The 21,932-nt window shown below is 43.5% G+C and overlaps 1 protein-coding gene across 3 annotated transcripts in view; it reads left to right on the top strand.

The window, feature by feature from the left end:
• Positions 1-21,932, top strand: part of rbfox3a (RNA binding fox-1 homolog 3a) — a 529,247-nt gene that overhangs the window by 228,644 nt on the left and 278,671 nt on the right. The gene's annotated exons all lie outside the window — the stretch shown is intronic.

Here is a 21,932-nt window from a genome sequence, read left to right on the forward strand (position 1 = left end):
CCACAGATATGAGGTTATCAGCTCAAACAAAAGGAAAGTCTTGTGAGTTTCAATCAAGACACTAATATCTCATGTTTCGGCTTATGTTTTCAGCCTATTTTATCTTTGAAATGTTGCTTTCTTGTGCGTGCAAAAACACGGACAGCGCCACTCTGCCATTGCAACCTACTTTGTGGTCGGAGGGTGCATCTACAGTTATCAAGTGCAGACCACACTTACAGTAACCCCTTTTGCGGCCACGGCATCGGGAGCAATCAAAATAAATCACAGACATCTGTACAAACTGAGCCCCTTTAATAGCTCTGTAACCCCCTTCTGTAGCAAGATTTGTCTGTACAAGTACCAAATATCTCTTGTTGCTGGGTCTCCGTCCCGTTACTGGACAAAGGGCCCAACATGATGATGAAGTGATTATAGTTTTTTTCAATTGCTAACATTGCATTGGTCAAAACTGAAGTCACGTTGTCAAAACTCTTCACACAGTCAGTGAAACAGAAGTCTCTGTGGACCAAAATGTGAATCCTTTTCACTGCTTTCACAATTCAATGACCACATTTTCCGAAATCCATGAAGTCTTTTCTCATTCACACTCGAGCAACTGCAAAACACTATATATTTGCAGCACATTTTTCATATGCTAACATGGGTTAAAAACCCATTCAAACAGAATGATAGAACATTTCAGGCATTTATGCAGAAACCATATTAAAATATATAGAACATTTAAGCAGAATATTTATGATAAAATTAAATAATACTCATTACAAACACAGCTGATTGGAATGTCAACTGAAAGCCTACAAATGTGTTTTTAGTCTTGTTACTGAACAGAGAAAAGGGGATTTTTGTTTGGAAACATGAATCATGGAAGAAGGGTTTGTGGAAAAAGAAGAGTGTCAGGGAGAAGGAGAGAAGGACCAGGAGAGGAAGATCAACACCAGGGATGTTGGTGAGAACTTGTGGCCAAATGCAAGTCAATAAAATTTTCAATCCAAACACAGTGGGGTTTTTTTTTAAATGCTAACAAGCATTGGTCAATGCAATGGTCAATGCAAAAACTCACTGTGATCATCGTTGTACATGTCTCCAAAAAAATTGAAAAAAGCTTTTACGACCAGAACACTGGTGACAATTCTCTCTAAGAAAGTAAACACTTTCACTCGCAACAGGGAGCATCACATCAATTATGGACTTTTTTTTTTTTAATTTGTATGATTGTTCACATGGGATGAACAAGTCCGAATGTTTTTGGGATATTTTTTAAAGATATAAACAGCTCTAACACACACACACACACACACACGCACGCACTTTCATCGTCACACCACAAGGTAAAAAGCTCCGACACCGCGCACAACGGTACCGACACAGCGTGGATGCGCATTTACACACAATCATCGCCAGCAATGCATAGCCTTAAACTCCGCTAAAATCCAAAAATCCATTGGATGTCTTTCTCCACATTTAGAATATAAATAACAATAAAATCAACCTTAACAATGCAAAATATGGCATGAGCTATATAAGTCGCAACAAAATCATATGCCAATCCCAGCAAAATATGCCAAAACCTACGCCATCATTTTGAGTACAGTTGGCCTAAATTAGCAAAGTGTTATAATAACCAGGTATGAAGTGCCATGACAATGCAAAATGAAGCCAGCTTTGATTTGGAGTAAAATAAAATGAGGGGGTTTACCTCATTTGGCTTCTTCACTTGAATGTGAAGTCCATCAGTCCTTCTTTGTGAAAAGGGAAATGGCAGCGTCAAAAAGGTTGTCCTTCGCTTTAAGCTCCATGAGAAGTCCTTTTTGTATTGCCAAAAGTGCCAAGGCTCCCAGTGGTAGACACGGGGGTGGTGAACACCAGACAGGTGAGGCGATAAAGCTGCTCCATGCTCTCTGTCAGCTCCTTCTATGTAAGGAAGTGAAGAAGGTCTGCTGGGCTCTTTCCTTTGAAGTTTGACATGTTGTATATGACTGTCAGTTCAGTCTTGAGCCTAGGGAGATTAAAGTGCAGCCCATAGTTTCTCCCAAACCTTTTAACTCAGAGCTGGGGAAGTTTTCTCTGTATGTTGAAAACTCATTTTTGTCCAGGAGGGGAAGGAAAAGGAGCTTTTGGTGGTCCTTGAACCTGTTCCTGAGTTGAGTGGGTATGTTATCCAGTTTCTCACTGTGCAGCTGTTGGTACACAGTGTGCACATCTCCTTGTCTCTGTGCCCTGCACCCACTAGGAGCCCCGATGTCACATCCAGTATCCTCATAGATGGAGTCAAAATTCCCTCTTTCTCTCTCTCTGTGGTGCAGCAAAAGTCATTAATGCTGGACAAACAAAACTGCATATCAAACTCCTTATTCTGCAAGATCCCTAACAGCACATCAGAATATGCAAAAACTGAGTTGAATGTGGAGGGCAGAAAGCAGTTATTATCCATCTGCGCCATGTACAGCGTCTTCCGCAGTCACCATGGTATTCCACTTTGAATTCAGAGAGCTCCAGAATTTCCTCTCTCCGTTCATACACAGTGCAAACCAAACCAAGTTCCACTGTGTTGTAGCCACTCTCGGCAGTCTCCTTGCTGGCATATCTCATCCAGCAGTTTTGTAAGCTGCCAGTTAGATGAGAGAAAAACACCTTGCACTCTAATTTTAGCAAGGACAAGGTTCAAAGACAAGGTTCACTTGTCTTTGAACCCAAGCAGGGGCTGACCCAACACAGCCCCTGCTTTTACAACAGGCCCTACCACCCCACCATTTGTGGTTAAGGAGCACGAAGTGAAAGCCCTGCTCCATAAACAGAATGTAAGGAAGACAGTGGGGCTGGACGGTGTGTCTGATTTATTCCTAAGAGATGTGCCCATCAACTTGCCCCTGTCTTCACAGATATTTTTAACCGGTCCCTTTGTGAGTGTAAAGTCCCTGCTTGTTTTAAATCTGCTGTGATCATCCCTGTACCAAAGAAATCTAATGTCAGTTGTTTGAATGGCTACAGGCCTGTTGCTCTGACCTCTATCGCAATGACGGGTTTTGAATGGCTGGTCTACAAACAGCTACCCAGTACAGAGATGGACAGCCATCAATTCGCCTACCGTGCTAACAGGTCTGTAGAGGACGCTGTATCTCTATGTCTACACAGCATCCTGCAGCACCTGGAGGCCCCAGCCACATATGCAAGGGTTTTATTCATTGACTACAGTTCTGCTTTTAATACTATTTTACCCATTGCATTATTTGATAAACTCCAGCTGATGGGAATCAATCAATCCTTCTGTCACTGGATCTTAGACTTTTTATCAGACAGGAGGCAGGTGGTTAAAATGGGCAATCTGTTCTCAAATTTTACTGCTCTCAACACCAGGGCCCCGCAGGGGTGTGTCCTCTCTCCTCTGCTTTATTCTCTTTGCACCAATGAATGCTTGTCCCATTCTGAGAATGTTAAAATCTTCAAGTATGCCGATGACACAACAGTAGTAGGACTAATTAAGAACAAAGAACAGCTGTGAATCAGACTACAGAAGTGAAGTGGCATCCTTAGAGGTATGGTGTGAGAGGAACAACCTATTTTTAAATGTGAGCAAAACAAAAGAACTAATCATAGATTTTAGGAAGAACAGATCAGTTCACTCCCCACTGATCATTGTTGACCAGGAAGTAGAGAGAGTGTCCAGTTTTAAATTTCTTGGCACCACCATATGTCAGTCTCTGAAGTGGGAGGTTAACATCAACCTCATTGTAAGCAAGGCCCACCAGAGGCTTCACTTCCTGCGCCGGCCCAGGAAGGTTGGTGTAGCTAGGGATGCAATGCTACAATTTTACAGAGCCACAGTGGAAAGTGTGCTGGTCTTCTCCATCACTGTCTGGTACGGTCACTCCACCTCTGCAGAGAGGAAGCAGCTAGAGAGGATGGTGCATACCGCATCCAAAATTATAGGACATGCCATCCCATCTGTCCCAGCCTCCATATATGCCACTTGGACTAGCCATAAAGCGCAGAAAGTGCTAAATGATCCCTTCCATCCCGCCAGGTCCCTCTTCCAAGTACTGCCCTCTGGAAAGAGAGTTCAAAGCCTCAGAGGTAAAACATCTCGCTTTTGCAATAGCACATACCCTGCTACTATTAGACTCCTCAATGCTCAGGAATCTAGCAGGTAAAATAGTTAATCTGTACTATAGGCATTTTATTTGAATGCACTTTACAGACTGCTCAAGACACTTTATGGGAAGTTCCATAGCACACGGGTTTTATGAATGATTGTCTATGTGATTTTCTTTTATGTACTTTTATATATGTCTTTTATGTACTGTATGTTCCTGTTTGTGTACTGCCTTTGTAACCTGATTGGCACTAAGACAAATTCCAATCAATTTATTTTGACATAGCAATAAAGTATTGAATTTAATTGAATTGAATAACAGTGAATGAAAGGAGCTTGTGTTATTTAAAAATAATTTTGGGCTTGTACTCCATTCATACCAGGGGCCATGACTGCGGCTCCATTGTAACACTGACATTAGAGGGTTCCCCTCTGTCCTCCTGCTCCGCTCGCTGACATTGAATATGGCTAACTGTGTTGTGTATTAGCGCTGGTGAGAGACATGCTACCGAGGGACACGGCCAAACTTAAGTGGGAGTAGGACGTAGTTGAGCTCAGTTATGACGGCGCGGCGTGAGATGCGGCGGAGCACAGGGAGCAGGTGAGTGGCATGCAGATGAGGATGGCTGCCGAGGTGGGGTTTGGATCAATCGCCTGACTGCTTCAGCAGTGACAGTGCCAGCGAGGAAACAGCAATGGACATGACCAAACTGTCGGAACTCTTCCGCCCTCAATGAAAACACCCAGGTACGATGGCAAGGCTAATTGGGAAGCCTTCACAGATAATTGGGAAGCCTTCACAGGCCAAGGCCAAAACTGCCATCATCACCACCGGAGGCATGTGTCAGTATAAGGTCCTTCCTTTTGGTCTCTGTAATGCCCCTGCCACATATGAGATACTGATGGACAAGGTGCTGACTGACAACCCCCAATTTTAGTTCATGTGGATGACACCCTTGTCCATTGGGAATCTTTCGAGTCAGCTCTCAGGGCCCTGAGGCGTGTGGTTGAGAGGGAGGCGGCTGCAGGTCTGAGCCACCAAAAGTACCAGGTCTGGGAACTAGGGGGTCAGAAAAACACTCCGCCACCTCTGGCCGGGGTTGTACTGTGGCGAGCATAGGCGGGATGTCGAAGACTTTTGCCGCCTTTGTGACAGTTGCACTGCCTGTATGGGCCCCACAGGCAGATCTTATGCTCAGCTCCAACAGTTCCCAGCTGGGTGCCCTATCGAAAGAGTGGGAATTGATGTCCTTGAGCTGTTTCCCCGCTCAGAAAGGGGAAATTGCTGCATTCTCACTGCAATGGATTACTTCACGAATTGGCCTGATGCATACGTTCTGCCATATCAGGAGGTGGAGACTGTAGTGGATGCATTGGTGGAAGTGAGGTTCAGCCAGTTTGAGGCTCCCGAGGTCTTTCGCACTGACCAAGACAGGCACTTTGAATCCCGTGTGTTCGCAGCCATGTGTGAAAAACTTGGCTCACACAAGACCTGCACCACACCCTTCCACCCTCAGAGTGACGGATTAGTTGAAAGATTTAAACGACCTCTGGCACAACAGCTGGCCATAGTGACGGCAAAACATCAACAGGACTGGGATACTCACATTCCCCTGGTGCTGATGGTGTACCGCTCTGCAGCACAAGACTCCACTTCCTGCTCTCCTGCGCTTCTCATGTTAGGGACGGAGCTCTTGACCCCAGCTGAGATGATGGTGGGTAAGCCCCCCGACGCCTCGACTGATCCCCCAGGTCCTCCAGGACCACCTGGAGTTGGCCCATGAGTCTGCAAGAGGCCAACTGCAAAGTGCAGGGGCCAGACAGAAGAGGAACTATGACGTACGTACGTGTCAGGGGACGAAATTTCGAGGTTGACGAGCTGGTATGGGTGCACAGTCCCCAGAGGACGAAGGGCAGGTGCCCAAAGCTGGATAACGAGTGGGTGGGCCCCTGCAGGGTTCTTGAGAGACTTGAACCTTTTATTTGAACATGTAAATTAAGGATAAAGAAAAAGAAAGTGTATTGAATCAATTTCTTCTTACATAAACTTTAGTACTGTAATGGACTGTGTTACATGTTCATGTTGTTGTTGGAGATTCTCTGTTATGAATGTGTTTTGTATTCAGATTGTTTTCAGATAAGGCTGAAAAAGACTTATGCCAGTCCTGAATTGTACGAGATGTCAGTGAACATGTCGGAGCCTGTCAGTCACCTTACCTCACTGCAATAGGTAGCTATGTGAGTATGTGACTGTGATTGGCAGAGAGAGCCAAGGGTATGCAGGTGTTATCGTTACTGCTAGTTGAGAGAGCTAAGTACTAAAGGAGGAATTGTGCATTTCCACCACAGGAACCAGGGTCTAACTTTAGTTCCTGGTTAATTTATTTACCCTCAAAATAAGACACTACTCGGGAGGTAGTACTAACCGAAAGGTTCAGGAACTATGGGGCCGCTGCAGTGCTGAAGAATTGTGATTAGTCGAATATTTACCGCATTTTATTTCACCCGCTCACTACAGTTTTTTTTTTTCACCGCGCTTCGTCATGGACATGCAGAAGAGATAGATGGACCGATGACAAGGTGTAGGCTCTGCTGAGCATTTTGCTCGGGGTGCAACAGATCACAAAACTCAAGGTCCGGATCGATCAGCGGCTTTTGAGTGACAGATCGGATCATTTTTGGGACCAACAACAACAAAAAAGAGACAAATATAATGTTGCTTTCCAGAACACATAAAGCAGAGCACTTTTCCCCAGTGGTCTTATATGAAAACAAGCTTCAAGTCCAGTATTTAAATAAAATCTTAAAATAAAATATGAGTCATCTCACATGCTCCCCGCTATCTCTCTCTCCCTCTCTCGCACACACACCGCTCCATTTACAGTCATTGCATTTCCACCATGCAGATGATCACAACCATGATCCTTGTATTTTACAGAAAAACCACAATTCTCCTATACGCAAGACTTAAATGATGCGGGTAGCTTCCCCAGTTCTTCCACTGTTCCAGTAGCCATGACTACGATCCTTCTACCACTATTATCTTCCTTGTTCACGTGAACACTTCATAACTTCCTTCAACATCTCCCGATCATTATATTTTCACTGCAGTTCTCTGCCACAAGTGGTGTGGTGATCTGAGTGAGTTCTGGAGGTGAGATTAATTGTTTGACCCGGATGCATGTTGGTGATGCAGACTGTGTGAAAAGTTTTGAAAAAGTGGCTCCAGTATTGAACGATGCTTTTGAAAAAAAAATGGAACCTTGCTGTTAAAGTGATACTGCAGCTGGAGTGATTGGACGTGTTGTCAAGTGAGTATCTTTACAGGGATTTGTCTATGTATACTTTCATTGAACAGCGATCTGCCTTTATGGCCTGCCATATGCTAGTGTGCTAGCACTTTAGCCTGAATTAGCATAAGGCTCCATTTCAAGCCCCCCCTTGAATACATTACCCTAAGCTGGCATTCAGGTAACAACCTCTGGATGACTGTTGTAATCACAAATACAAAGCCACAAAAAGATGCATGCATTCATACACACACAAACACACACACACACACACACACGCATGCGCATTCACACACACACACACACACACACACACACACACACACACATGCGCATTCACACACACACACAGACACACACACATACACACACACACACACACACACACACTTATTCTACCACCTGCCCATTAGTCTTGCATTGTTTCCCCCTGCCACTGACACAAGCTGATAATGCTAGCTTAGATTATTCTCAGCTCAGCAGTTTTAACAGTCCTGGAAGTCATGTGGAAAGCATTGAAGGTGTTTGTAAGTGTGTCTGCCTCTGTGGACTGAACATCCACTCCAAAGCTCAGGGCTTTTCGACAAGAGACTAGTGAAATGAGACGGTGTGCTCCGCCTCCACCTTCTTTCTACTTGTACTAAAACCCTGCTCATTTATTCTCACTGAAGAGGAGAGCTTTACAATTCAGTCATAACGCTTTTCTAATCTTTCCAGACATAACTAAGACTAGCCTGCATTACAGACTGGCTGTTGGAGGCTGTTTAAAATCAATGATAGTCATTTAATCCTGAAGCTCTCGGCCGTAGTGTTTATTTGAGGACCCGCCCCTATCCTGCCTCTGGGTTGTCATGCCAGAAAAACTTAATTTGGCTGGGGTAGTTGGCCTGAAGCTGTGGCTATCCCGGAGATAGTACCACTGAGGTGGAACTTAAAATGGACAATCTGTATTTGTGAGATGGAGAACAAGCGGCACTGTGCTTTATGAAGCCAAGAGGCTAGATGTTGTTGTTGTTGTTGTTCACTGTAGCACTAACCCGTGAAATAGAGTTGACCCTACCGGAGATGGTTTTTTCAGACGTGGAGCCATTCAGATGTTTACAAAAAGAACAGATGTAGTCAAATTCAATAGAGATCCACAGTCACAAACACACACCCACACCCACACCTTTCCAAATACACAAATGCAGCAAATTTTTGTTGGACACAACTATGGTTTGGCTCATCATGTTATTATGCACTCTTTCATTCCGCATTTTTGACTTCTCACTATTTCCAGCTTCTTTTTTTCCCCATTCCAGGTGTTTACAGCACATAGGATCCCTGAATTATTTTGGGGGTTAAATGTGTCCAACGTCTACAACTTCACCTTCCATCATTCTCCATCTTTATATCCCCACCCTCTCTTTCTTCCTTTTTATTCATTTTACTTTAATTTAACAAACTACAACCAGCAGCCATGTAGAAGAGAGAAAAAAAGCACAAGCAACCAGGAAAACACACACAGGGGCTTGCATGACATGAAAGGCGCTTCATCCATTTATGCATGCCTCATTTAAGTGTTCCTATTGTATGCATCCCCCGGGAGAATGTATGCAGATGGACTGGTGGAGAATTCCATCATGTATGCACACACTCACACACAGACACGCAAATCTACGCAAACCACAAGCGCGGATGCCAATGTTCTGCTGAGGTAGGGGTCTTCCTCCTGTGTGGAGAGATATAAAGATCAGTGGCCATAACACACAACCAAGCATACTGCGTTATATAGGTATAATCAAGCTTTTATGTGGACCTGGCACAACAAAGGAAAGCAGGAACTGAAACAGCTATTCTGTATACAGTGGGTCCTCAAAAAGTAAAGACAGTCAACCGTAAAGATGGAGATATTTGTGACTGTGATTATCAGCCACAGGAAGAGATCTGAAAAGATAGATGCTCTAGAACAAAGCATCTTCCCATGCCCCACAAACAAAGGTATTTGAGGGTACTTGGACCTTTATCTATTAGCATGGCAGCTTTAATTATTCAGATGATTGAGTGTAAAAGGGTTCCAGATGTGTTGGCCTGCCAAGGCTAAACAAGCACTTTATCTGGACTCCAACAATGCCATTGCAAATGTCGGCTTTAGGAAAGAACACAGGCCTCTTGTTTACTCACACATCAGTATAACCACGCACCAACACCATTCTGAATTGAATTAAGAGCATATAAATATTTGCACAACTGCACAATCATTGTTAATGTTTTACCTGAGCTATGCCTTAGTTAAGGGGGCAGTAAGCGATGAGAGATCACGCACTAACCACTAGGCCAAATCCACGGATCTGCAATGCCACCCGCTAGCATGTCTCTAAAGGTCTCACAAGTTTTTTTGTTTTCGATTTACTGAGCCAGGGCTGAGCCAAAATCCCAGATTTTTTGGGGGCGCACACACAGAACCCACATCTAACGGACTGTGAGGAAATATTTGCTGATTTTTACAAAACGTGTGCTTTAGAATCGCTTAATGCCCCTTTAAGGAGTCTAAAGGACAGATGGTAGCTTTGTATGCGCTTCATTAATCCTGCTGTAATTTTATATTATTTATCTTCATACTAGGCATCTCTATTCGCTACCTTAAAAATGTGACTGCAATTTGTTATGGTTGTTATTTTTATCATGGTGATAAAAAGAAGTGTGGTCAGGCACATTGTTTGTGCATTGCCATATTGACGCAGTTTAAAGCAGTCAAGATTATGATCAACAAACACCTGGTCTGAAGTCAGTGTTGCATGTGTTTCACTGTTATTTTATCACTTAAACCCACATTGTCTGTGCACTTTCACAGGGGAAATGGAGACGGTAACCCAAACAATCAAAAAAGAAACTAATCAAAGACACGGCAGTTGAAGGTAAAATATTTATTGGATAAACTAAACCAATATAACAAAGGTTGTCAAAAATTTGGGGAAGGAGGACAAAGAAGGTTGTGCCAAATCAATGAAATCAAATTAAACAAAACATGGCCTAACTGAGAATCAAAAGCAACAAACAAAATGGATGGACTCACTTTTCTACTAAATGGACTTCACCAAAACAGTGTGGCACCAACCAACTACTCTAGTGATTTTAACAACGATTGTCTAGGTGAAAAGTGTATAGGGTACCTCAAACTTACCTACCTCCTAAACTCCCACTATAAACATTCAGCACACATGTGGTCACAAAACAAAGATGAGCAGCGAGAGCGTCTGTAGTAGTAGAATAGTCTTGGGCTTGGAGGATAGCTCAGGGCTTGTGCCCTTTTCTATCCATCAAGAACGCTTGGGGGAGGAGATGGAGGAGGAGCCCACGGGGTAGGTTGGATGCAGCATGTGACCAGAATTTTTAATTTTTTAAATTTAATTTATTTATTTATTTATTTTTCCTTTGGGTCTAAAACAATTAATTGATTAAAAAATAATTAGATCAAATAGAAAAGAGAAAAGAGAAAGAAGAGAAAAGAAACGAGAAATGAGAAGAAAAAGAAGAAGATATTTATGCATACACATATGCACACACATGCACACACACACATGGATTAAAGCAAAAAAGTAAATAAATAAATAAAATAGAACAGAATAAATCAACATAACTGGGCATAGACAAATGGTGTGTGTGTCTGTATGTGTGTCTGGACGTGGCTGGCAGTTGTGTAAAGTAAGATGCCTGTATGGGTGTGTGGAGTGTAAATGGGATGGGTAAATTGACCTCAAGTGTAGCTATGGGTTACTGTTGGAGGTGGGATATTGAGGGTTACGGTGGTTTGTTTTGGAGGACTGTGGAGAGGGGTGTTCCGGTGGCCCATTGTGATTCATGGATTAGATTAGATTAGATTAGATTTAACTTTATTGTCATTGCACAGAGTACAGGTACTTAGACAACGAAATGCAGTTTAGCATCTAACCAGAAGTGCAAAAAGGCAGTAAAGTGCAAAGTATGTGCGTATGTACAGGAATATATAAGTAAATACAATAGGTTTAGCAGCAGATAGCAGTAGGTAGTGCAAATAGATCAGTATAAATAAAGTGCAGTTGACACTATAAGTGATGGAAACAATGAATACACTATGAACGAGAGGTATATATAGATATAAGATGAATACGCTATAAGGGATAAATACAGTGCTAAACAGATCAGTGCAGATGCTCAAATGTTAAGTGGTTGGAGGCCAAATGTTCAGTGGCTGGAGGGGGTGTGTGTGGAAGTCCAGGTGGAGGGGGAAGTAAAGTCACTGGAGGGGGAGTACCCTGTAGCGCCTCCCAGAGGGGAGGAGGGCAGTGGGGTGAGAGCTGTCCTTTACGATGCTGCGCCCTCCGCAGACATCTCTTGCTCTGGACAGCCTCAAGGGGTGGGGAGTGAGGAACTGGTGATGCGTTGGGCAGTTTTCACCACCCTCTGTTGCGCTTTCCGGTCCGCAGCAGAGCAGCTGCCGTACCATACAGAGATGCAGTTGGTAAGGATGCTCTCGATGGTGCAGCGGTAGAAGTTCACCAGAATCTGAGGAGACAGATGGGCCTTCTTCAGTCTCCTCAGGAAGAAGAGACGCTGGTGAGCCTTCTTGACCAGGGTGGAGGTGTTGAGAGTCCAAGAGAGATCCTCGGAGATGTGGACACCCAGGAACTTAAAGCTGGAGACATGCTCAACCTCCGTTGATACGGGGGTGTGTGTGCCGCCTTTCTTCCTGAAGTCCACAATGAGCTCTTTGGTGTTGTTGGTCCTGAGAGCCAGGTTGTTGTCGGTGCACCACTCATCATTGTTGCTGATGAGGCCAACCACCGTTGTGTTGTCTGCAAACTTGACAATGGTATTAGAACCATGTACAGGTGTGAAGTCGTAGGTGAAGAGGGAGTAGTGGAGAGGACTCAGCACACAACCCTGTGGAACGCCGGTGTTCAGGATGAGGGTTGAAGAGGTGTGGTTCCCTAGCCTAACAGACTGGGGTCTGTTGGTTAGGAAGTCCAGAATCCAGTTGCAGAGGGAAGTATTGATACCCAGGTCACAGAGTTTGGTGATCAGTTTGGAGGGGATGATGGTATTAAAGCTGAACTGAAGTCTATGAACAGCATTCTCGCATAGGTGTTGTTATTTTCCAGGTGAGAAAGGGCAGAGCGTAGTGCCGTGGAGATGGCATCCACCGTGCTCCTGTTCTGGTGGTAGGCGAATTGGAGGGGGTCCAGTGTGGATGGCAAGCAGGTTTTGAGGTGAGCCAGGACCAGCCTCTTGACGCACTTCATGATGGTGGGGGTAAGTGCAACAGGGCGGGAGTCGTTGAGGCTCACTGCCTTGGAGTGTTTTGGCACCGGCACGATGGTGGTGGTTTTAAAGCACGTGGGGACAGCTGCTTGGGCCAGTGACAGGTTGAATATGTCAGTCAAGACCTCAGCTAGCTGCCCCGCGCAGGCCCTGAGCACGCGTCCGGGGATGCCATCAGGGCCAGCAGCCTTACGTGCATTGATCCTGCTCAGTGCAGCACACACGTCAGTGGAGAAGAGTGTGAGGGGCTGGTGGTCGGTGGTGAGCAGGCCTTGATGGCCACCTCCTGGTTGTCCCTCTCAAAGCGAGCATAAAAGCTGTTAAGCTTGTCAGGGAAGGACGCGTCGCTGGTTGGTGGGGTGGTGTTGGAGGGTTTGTAGTCAGTTATGGCCTGGATGCCCTGCCACATGCGTCGGGGTCGGAGTTGTTCTTGAAGTGCTCCTCAATCCTTAGCTTGTGGCTGTGCTTGGCCTTCTTGATGCCCCTCTTCAGGCCAGCCCTGGATGAACTGTAGGCCTGAGCATCACCTGATCTGAAAGCGGTGTCTTGTGCCTTCAGCAGTAGGCGGACCTCTCTGTTCATCCACGGCTTCTGGTTAGGGAATGTAGTGGTTCGTTTGAGGGTGGTGACACTGTTGATGTTGGTGTTGATGAAGTCTAAAACGGAAGACGCATAGGTGTCAATGTCCGTGTGGGAGTCCAGTGTGGCCTGGGTGGCAAACACACTCCAGTCTGTGTATTCAAACCGCTGCTGTAGTGCAGTCTGCTCCCTCTGGCCACACTTTGACTGCCCTCACTGAATGTTTTACACGTTGGATGAGTGGTGAGTACTTGGGCAGTAAGAACAAAGAGAGGTGGTCAGACTGTCCTAGATGGGGGAGGGGGACGGCTCTGTATGCACCAGCCATGTTGGTGTAAACATGGTCCAAAGTCTTGTCTCCTCTCGTGGGGCAGGAGACATGTTAGTGGAATTTAGGGAGGACAGTCTTCAGGTTGGAGTGGTTGAAGTCACCCGCAACAATAAAGGCCGCATCCGGATGTGAAGTCTTGTGGATGGCTCTATGGATGTATTTTCTGTGAGAATGAGGTTTCTTTCTTGTATTGTTATTAGTCCAGACATTTTGTGGATGTAGTCGGTGCTGATGTACTGTGGGAGTCTTTGTGCCTCAGGTGTGCCACATCTGAGGCACACCTTAGGGTAGATGCTCTCTGTGCCTCAGGTGTGCCTCTTTTATTCTGGATGCATGGACAATGATAGGCCAGTCCAGTCAGGGGGAGGAGCCAATAACCACCAATGGCTGAGCTTCCCAGCAGATCTATTTCCTCTCACTACCTGGAAAATGCACTCTTTTAATATCAGTTAACTGGGGTTCAAGCTCACCTTGCTTTTCCAGAGAATATGAGATGGCACTCTGATTGGTTTATGCATGCTATAGGCTGAAGAGACTCAGTACACGCCTTTTGAACCATGTGCCAGGTGCAGTGACCTTTTCTGCCACAGTTAAACGAACACGAGTGGATTTAGACACACACTGAATGCACTTGCTTCATGAGTTTTACACCATGCACACAGATCTTTAAAATAGAACCCATTAGACTGCATTTAAGCAGTCTAATTACAATGATAACATTTTAGCTGGGGAGCTAAAACCTATCCATTATCATACATTAGTAGCACTGATGAACTAAAAGTGAAACAGGTTGTGCTCTCCATTTGCTCTCATATCTGATCTTACTTATTTGGGATCAGATTGAGTATTAATTAATTTCTTGTTTGAGTAAGGGGACTAAAAATAGCATAATAACAGTGTCAATTCAGCTGCCATTGTCACAGGTAAGAGACAATGTATCCGGTATCCGCATCCACACAGATTGATATGTTTGTACTTTTTCAATATCTGGCAAGAATGTTTCAAATCGGTGTGAATCAATACAATCAAATTGGACCAAATGGATGTTACGGCGTATGTTCCGCAAATGTATTTTGGTCAGCATGCTGTCCAGCAGGATGAGGAAAGTCACTATTCACTTATGAAATGTGTGAGGTTCTCTTTTTTTTCACTTTGCAGCATTTTCCAGCTGTAAATCGCTCGATTAATCAAACACTAAAGGGTGCGTAGAAGAAGATACAGTCCCTTGTCTCATCCTTCTTTTCAACTAAATGAACTTAAGTTTCCACTGCAGATTCACACAGTGGCATCATTTCTCCTCACTATGGAGAAGTACAATGACATCCCAAGGATTTGAACACCCCGTCCCATCAAATGTCACTTAAGTAGGGGACAAGCCCCTGATCCCTCGTCGTGGCCCTGCAGTTGAGCCTCATTTGCCATCTGGAAAACCAACACTAATATACCTAGATCAGCAGGAGGGGTCATTTACATGTGGCGTGACGAGTGCTGCCTGGAAATTGGATCTGTTTTATTATTTACACTTGACATCTTGCAGATGAAATGTAGTCAAGGAATGATTGGGTTATTTAAAGATGATCTAACAACGAGACCCATGTGGAAGCATCATGGTGTCTGTTAAATGTTGTTAGAGGAAAGGAAAGTCAAATCTCATCAGTAGCCACCATCACCCAGCAGCATTTACACATCGGATAATAAAAAGGCCCATTACTCCCAGCAAAGGAGCTCCCAATCTGCTAGGTTACTCCTGGTGAGGAAGCTGAGTTTCCAGCATTAACAACTGACGCCCATTCAGCTGAGCTCTCGTCATTACCGTAAAAATCAGACTTCATGTCTTCCCCACTGCCATTCACAACCCCCATACCCATATGAAACTTATTTCTTCCCCCCGAGCCACAAACCAAACTGCGATGCCCCTGCTTGAACATAACAACTGTCTGTCCCTGCACAAACGGCTAATGACTCTCTCCCTTCATCCCAGAGCAGGAGTGATCCTGCCTGTAACGTGATGGATTTTTATAATGCAGCTTTACACCCTTGTTACCTTTTATGACTGCTTACATTTTCTTAAATCAACACAAATTGGAGGTAAAGCATTGAACTCTTTGTGATTATGCATGCATCATTTTTATTGTTTTCGTGGCAGTCGGTGTTTGTATTTGTTTCATTTGGATTGTCTCTCAGTTTGGATACTTTACAGTTAGTCATTTTTCATATTTACATCGTTCCTATCAGCCATCTTTCCCCCATTAATCATTTTTTGTCTCCATATACATAATACACACACTAATCTTTGCATCTGAACTCTCTCTCCTGATTTTCGTCCAATATACACTGCTATATCTTACCCGTCCAGCTTCTAGCTGTAGTGCAATGCCTTACTTTCCTGCTGTATAGTTTCAGCCATGCTAATCGAGCTTCCTAGCTTTCTTTCTCCTTTTTTTTATCTGTCCCCGTGACTTTGTCTTTCTGTTATTGCCAGTGATAGTCTCACAGCCACATTTGCTTTTATTCATCAATGACTGTGTTTAAAGAATTTATACGCTACACATGCTGGCATTTGGGAGCTCTCATTAACATTTGCTACACGGTTTAGTAAAGGTGATGCTGAGCTATGTCCAGGCTACAACAATTTATCTTGTCCCACCTGGTGAGTTTGCAGGGTTGTGGTCCACAAACACCTGCTGGGAGAACTGCTGCAAAGACTTAGTTAGGATTTCAGTGAGAGACAATGCTGCGTATACCATATATTGTGTGTAAGCCTTTTCGTTTGAAATCACATTAAATATATTATTAGTTTCTTTTGTTTAATCTGTGTAATCCAAAATGCGTCAGTTGAACGGGAAGAACAAGATACGAGCCATCAACACATACACGTTACCTGTCATCAGATACCTGCTGGTATAATGACCTGGCCAAAGGAGGAGATAGAGGCTCAATGCATGGAGGGTTTCAACACAAGTCCAGTACCCAGAGGCTATGTACGAAGGAGTAGGAGGGAGGAGCACGGGCATACAGGCAAGCTGGGGCCATACAATGAATCTCATTATACGTGTTAGCTTTTTGTAAAAAAAAAAAATTATTTTGATTTTCGGTGTGATTTTGAATTCAGCCCTCAATGGCTTCATGATTTTGGTTTCCACTGACTGTTGTGACGTCATTTTGTTCTCAACAAATTTAACAATGTACATCAGGGAAGATTTTTAACTTGAATCAAGCGTTCAACAAGATCTGATGTGTGATTCAAGTGTAATTTTCTTGAGCAGTGTATATACATCAATGCTGACATGCCTACCCTATCACATGCTCGTACTACCCCTAAACTGCCCCAACAGTTCATATGTGTGTTGCACCATGTGGATGCATAGCATTCATTTCTGCAGACATGCACAAACAATGCTCTAAACATACGCAGGATAGGTGAGGAAGCATAAAACGCTTAGTTCAAAAGTAAATATATATCCAGCCTTATCAGCTTTTGCTGCACCAAGTTGATTACAGTACCGTATATACGTAATAAGTAATCCAGACACATAAAGATGTGCAGTCTTTTTTATGTATTACTTATATTCAATTAATTACGTATATGGGTTGCTTAAAAGTAGATTACAGTTAACTCCCTTCAGGCCTCTATTTTGTCTTTACTCTCTTTTGGAGAGCTGTTGGAATGTCTTGCTGTGGCTGGGTTGGTTCAAAAAAGACAATGTTCCGTGTTATTAAGAAGCAGGATACTTTTATTTTGACTAAAGCAAAGGAGCTGAGGTTTTCAAAGGATGATTATGGTATGGAATCTGATCTACAAGTTCTACTGAACAAATCTTTGTGTAGCTAAGGCTTTACACAACCGGTAACCTGCAGCCTTACTGAGGTTTTTTGAGAAAATGAGGTTGTGCAACCAGGTGGAGCTAAGATGATTACATAGGAAGCAGCTCTCCTTGCAGTAACTTCTCTTCTATCATAATAAACCTGTTTTGCGTTACGTTTGACAACCTCTACCAGGGATGAAGTTGCAGGTGAATCCCAACTCAGACCTTTTACTACTAGATATGCATTTCCTGTTTCTGCTATATGCGCTTCTATTAATTTGAATAGGTTTGCAGAAGCAAGGTCAATTTGACATAAGAATGACGGAAATAAGGCTTTGCATGTTCCATTAACCAGGTATTATAGCCGATTGGTCATTGTCAATGTACAAATCTCCTCATACAATCATCAGAACCACCAACATTAATCCTTTTCTATTGTTGACAAATTGAGCTGTTAATTTTGCTAATAAGAGCTTAGTTTAAGATTTGTTGTGGGTATGGACAAATCAGTCATCTGCACACACAATGAAATTAATTGGTCATCTTGAAAAACGCTAGTAAAGCAATGAATTATCATTTGCACTTGGACATTTGCAATTTCTTTTTTCATGGTTTCAGAAATAAAATGAATAACATTTTATGATGGTATGCCTTTTTAAACACAGACCAGTTTTTTTTTCCAGCTTCACCAAAATGACCGGCCCCTCACAGTGTAGTATTAACTGGTAAATGTATAATCAAGCAAACTGCATGCTCACATCAGAAAAGAGGAGGTCATTATTTTTTTTATCTTCTTGGTCCCATTTCCTTTGAACCAGAGTCAATTTCCTCTATGGCTTTGATGGACCCCCCAACCCTTATCTCTCTCACACACACACACACACACAGTGTTCTGTCAGAAGAAACTCGGCAAACTCAAACGGCTCAAAACCTCAAATTCCTTTCTTCTCTTTTTCTTTTTATCCCTTTCTCTTTTCCTCCTCCCTGCCTTCTTTATTTCAATTTCAGCTCACCTCACTTCTCACTGTGTTCACCTTTCCGTAACTCCTCCCTCTCTTTCATTCTCCACCTGTCTCACATACATTCCTAACCACCCCCTCTACCCACTCCTTATTTACCATTCCTTGGTGACCATAGGTTTACCGTTCTTCTCCACAAATTCTAATTTTCACTTTTGCTGTACAACATTCCTGTCTCTATCTATTTCCTCTTTTCCCCCGATCTCTCCCTCCTCTTCTCTGTCTCAGTGTGATAGGACACAGGAGGCTGCTGTAATTTGATCGTGGTATTAAAGTTGATTTGATTAACCATGGGCCAAATTACTGGCTGCTTAATGGAATCAGACCCAGTCACCTGCCAAGGGCCCCTAGTCGAGGTGCTCAGGCCTGACACACACACACTGAGTCAATCACTATTTCATAAGCAGAAGTTGATCAGACAAAGTGGAGAGACTGTAAAAGCTGCTGGGTCATCACATCAGCTCCTTCCACTCAGTGATATGTGACGGTAATTTCCCGTGGCCACGGTGCCACTGCTAGTTTAATTCCTATTGACCTAACGTTCTAAATGTTATTTATCCTCCTGCTGTTCATCACAGTTAGCATCAGCGGCAGCAACAGGCGAGGGTACGCTTTTAATACTGCGATGGCAGAGGAGGTTTTTACACAGCCAGTACATCCACATGACATTGGATTTCTGTGTGTTTGCATGTTCTCTCCGCCTGCAGTCAGGTTGATTGGAGACTCTAAGTTGACCGTAGGTGTGAATGTGAATGTGTCTCTGCACGTTGGCCCTGTGATGGGCTGGCGACCTGTCCACGGTGAACACTGCCTCTCGGCCGATGTCTGCTGGGACTGGCTCCAGCCCCCGCTATCCTTGAGCAATAATGTATGGATGGATGTTACTAGTGATTGTAGTAATATTGTAGCAGTAGAAGTGGTGTTAGATGTAGGCTTGTAGAAGAAATCCGAACCCTTAACTTCGACCAAAAAGAAGATGACATCAGGGCATGTGTCCCGGACCATGTTGTCTTAGTGATTGCGTCTCAGATTCATTCCATTTGCTCAAATGTAGGAATACCAACTAACGCCTTGCAATGTTTTTTGCTGTTTACACACGGCACACACCTTCGCCCCCTGGGGACAGGCCAATGTATCCAGGGAGAAACCATGAACATTTCCTCCAGTATTTGGTGGAGTGAACGTAAGCCAGCACCCAGCACCCAGCACCTTGTCTTAAGAAAGATAAATACATCTGTTGTGGACATTCTTTCTATATCTGTTAAATGATGTGTTCGCACGTCTGCTCTCCCGACGGGCGAGGGGAAGAGGAAATGTATATTGTACATTCTTTTGACAGCTAATTATCCGTTTGCTATTGTTCGCTATCATTATATTGAGTGGATTCATCAATATTTCACATTGCTCTTTTTATGTTCCCCATCGAAACCTGTTTTTCCCCTTTTCTCATTATTGAAACCCTTTTACTCTTTCTTTCAGCCTTATTCATGCTTAGATGTTCTACCGGCTGTGTCTGCTTGTGCTGTCTTATCTTATTTTCTACTTCGTCCTCTCTCTCATATATTTATATGTATTTTTTTTTACTAAACGTGAAAATGAAACTAAACCTTTACTTCTTCCCCTCCAAGCCATATCTGTCATGTATGCACTCACTCACTCACTCTCTCACACACACACACACACACCACACACACACACAGACAGGAGGGATGACAATTATAGAACCATTTAAGAAATGCTCACACACACAGTTGCTGTCATCCGTTGCTTGTTGCATGCATTTTTAATCAGAATAACCCAAACATCATCCAACATTTCTCCCCGTTAATTGGCATGACACCGAAGCGAGCAGTCAGAGGGGCCGCCCCACGCCCACCCCCGTCCCACCACCAACAATAGCAGACCCCCAACATGTCTTTTTCTGTCTGCTGTGACCTGGGTGTGCATCTCTGTTACAGTTTGTGTGCGTGCGTGTTGACTTGCACTATTTTCACGACCGTGCTGCAGCAGCATCAGATGTGATTTCAGATTAACTGTATTACACTGTAATGTAAAGTGTCAATCTCTGTCTGTGGATGCGCTGGAAGAAATATAATTTCCTTTAATAACACTATTTTATTTTTGTACATAACTCACGACGCTGCGGTTGGAGGTGAATAATGAAAACCAATCAGGAGCTATCGCTTAACAAACAATTTTTTTCCATCTCAATTCTTTGTACGTTTTTATATGTTGTAATGCTCTCAGCTGGATGCCGCTGCTCCAGCCGAAGCATGTTAGCAACCACAAATAATAACTTATAAAGGATTTTCTTAAAATGTCCTTTTCCCGTAAGTACAAATTAAATAAAATGAAGCATATATAATACAACTGGTCAAATTAACACTCCAGTGTCAACTTATTAATTAAAAAAATAATTTTAGGTTTAAATAATCAAATACAAAAAGAATACATATGTGAAAGAGTAGCATAAGAAGAAAACAAACAGATTTAGTCTTTCAGTAAGACTGTAATAACTATAATAATAATAATGATACATGTATCCATATAACACCTTTGGAAACAGCCTTTATTAAGTGTTACACAAAGGACAAATCAATAAAAAAAGAGAAAACAATAAAAATCTAATCAAAAAGATCAAATTCAACATTTTGAAAATGAAAGACATCAAATAAAATACATCTTTGAAAATACAACAAATAAATAGAATAAAATATAACTTCCTAAAAAATCTTTGAATAAAATACATAATTTAAAACCAAAGACAACAAATAGCACAAAAAAAAGTTTCAATCAAATTAATGGTAAAATAAGGATGAAAAACATGAAACAGATTCGTAAAAGCCATTTGTTAAGAGTAAGTTTTGAGGGCTGAGGCCCTGACATCATAGGCCCAGTCACCGCTCGTGATCTACCAGGGTTGAATCAGACGATTTCACTCTGTGGACTGAGGACGACTCAGTTTTTCTCCTCCGTCTCCTCCATCTCCTCTGTCTCCTCCGTCTCCTTCATCGCCTCTGTCTTCTCTGTCTCCTCCATCTCCTCTGTTTTCTCTATCTCCTGTGTCTTCTCTGTTTTCTCTATCTCCTGTGTCTTCTCTGTTTTCTCTATCTCCTGTGTCTTCTCTGTTTCCTCCATCTCCTGTGTCTCCTCCGTCCCCTGTCTCCTCCATCTTCTCTGTCTCCTCTGATTCCTCTGTCTCCTGTGTCTCGTCTGTCTTCTCCATCCCCTGTCTCCTCCATCTCCTCCGTTTCCTCCATCCCTTTGATTCCTCCATCTCCTCTGCCCCCCCCTGTCTCCTCCATCTCCTCCGTTTCCTCCATCCCTTTGATTCCTCCATCTCCTCTGCCCCCCCCCCCCCTCTTCTCTGTCTCCTCCATCCCCTCTGTTTCCTCTGTCTCCTCCATGTCCTCTGTCTTCCCTGTCTTCTCTGTCTCCTCCATCTCCTCTGTCTTCTCGGTCTCCTCCGTCTCCTCTCTCCCTGGAATTGTTTGTTTGCTACGATCAGCCTGTGTCGGATGTTAAAGTGTGATT

This window comes from Scophthalmus maximus, chromosome 16 (genome assembly GCF_022379125.1).
Source record: "Scophthalmus maximus strain ysfricsl-2021 chromosome 16, ASM2237912v1, whole genome shotgun sequence".
Taxonomy (NCBI): domain Eukaryota; kingdom Metazoa; phylum Chordata; class Actinopteri; order Pleuronectiformes; family Scophthalmidae; genus Scophthalmus; species Scophthalmus maximus.